This window comes from Dipodomys merriami, unplaced genomic scaffold, assembly GCF_024711535.1.
Source record: "Dipodomys merriami isolate MVZ:Mamm:240054 unplaced genomic scaffold, mDipMer1.0.p SCAF_139, whole genome shotgun sequence".
Taxonomy (NCBI): domain Eukaryota; kingdom Metazoa; phylum Chordata; class Mammalia; order Rodentia; family Heteromyidae; genus Dipodomys; species Dipodomys merriami.
In genome coordinates this window covers 2087892-2089241 of record NW_027202704.1, presented here as the reverse complement: position 1 = coordinate 2089241, position 1350 = coordinate 2087892, and the positions used below count along the sequence as shown (strand labels likewise).

Below are 1350 nucleotides of genomic sequence, written 5' to 3'. Positions count from 1 at the left end.
AACAATAGCAAGAAACAAAAAACTACTTGTTTCCCTATCGTGGGGTTCAATTCCCTTAACGTTATCATATCTGTTCATATGCACATAGCTTTTGACCTTGTCTGCTTATCCCAGACATATATTCGTTATTGAAAATAAGGGAAACCATGGGACCTGTTTCTTTAGACTTGGCTTACTTCATTTAATAATTTTTTTTCCAAGTCTTTCCATTTCCTAACAAATGGGGCAATGTCATTCTTTCTGATGGAGGCATATAATTCCTTTGTGTATATACACCACATTTTCTTGATCCATTCATGTAGTGGGGACAGCTGGTTGGTTCCATATCTTAGCTATGGTAAAAAATGCTGCAATAAACATAGTTTTGCTGGTAGTTTTAGTATGGTCTTGTTTGTTATCATTTAGATAAATCCCCAAAAGTGGGACTGCTGGGTCAAAGGGGAGCTTTATGTGGAATCTTTTGAGGAACCTCCATAATGTCTTCCAAAGTGGTTGAACAAGTTTACACTCCCACCAAGAATGTTGTATGGTTCCCTTGTGGCCACATCCCCTCCAGCATCTGTTGTTGTAAAAATATGGAACGCCCCACGAATTTGCATATCGTCCTTGCACAGGTGCCATGCTAAACTTCTCTGTATCGTTCCAATGTTAGTGTATGTGTGGCTGAATTGAGCACAGAATATTTTTTATATCAGAAGTGCAATTGTGGGGGCTGAGAAGGTGGCTCAGTGGTAGAGCGCTTGCCTTACATGCATGAGGCCCTGGGTTCGATTCCTCAGCACCACATAAGCAAAAAGAAAAAAGCTGGAAGTGGTGCTGTGGCTCAAGTGGTAGAGCATTAGCCTTGAGCTGAAGAGCTGAGGGACAGCGCCCAAGCCCAGAGTTGAGGCCCCAAGAATGGATCCCCCCAAAAAAAGTGCAGTTGGATTTTATTAAACTAGACAATTCAACAAAAAATAAGTTCAAAAGAATTGTCATGAAATTTTAGAACCATAAATTTCTTACATAAGCACAAATTTAAGAATAAAGTCAAGATTGACATGTCAAAAACAAAATAATCCCAGATATTTGTTGTTCAAGAAATGTGTAGGAGGAGGATTCAATTATTCTATACAAGGCACCTGTCATAATGAACACTGCACCAAGCGTTAAGGTTTGTTAAAATTTTTAATGTATTAAATATATTTAATTTTGGGAATTTGTTTACATATGCCAAAATTAGGACTGTTTGTCAGATATAAAACTTTTCCATAAAGTATTTAAGATTTATGGTAGTAGACATATACTACTAAGTATGTACATTTCAGAGTTTCAAGAAACTTTATTAATGAGAAGTTGCAAAGTTTTTGT

At 37.1% G+C, this 1350-nt stretch overlaps 1 non-coding gene across 1 annotated transcript; it reads right to left on the bottom strand.

Moving 5' to 3' along the window:
• Positions 1-569: 569 nt before the first annotated feature.
• LOC138825655 (U6 spliceosomal RNA) lies at positions 570-676 on the bottom strand. Its single transcript, XR_011371458.1, has one exon. It is a non-coding gene; the product is annotated as a U6 spliceosomal RNA (small nuclear RNA).
• Positions 677-1350: the final 674 nt, after the last annotated feature.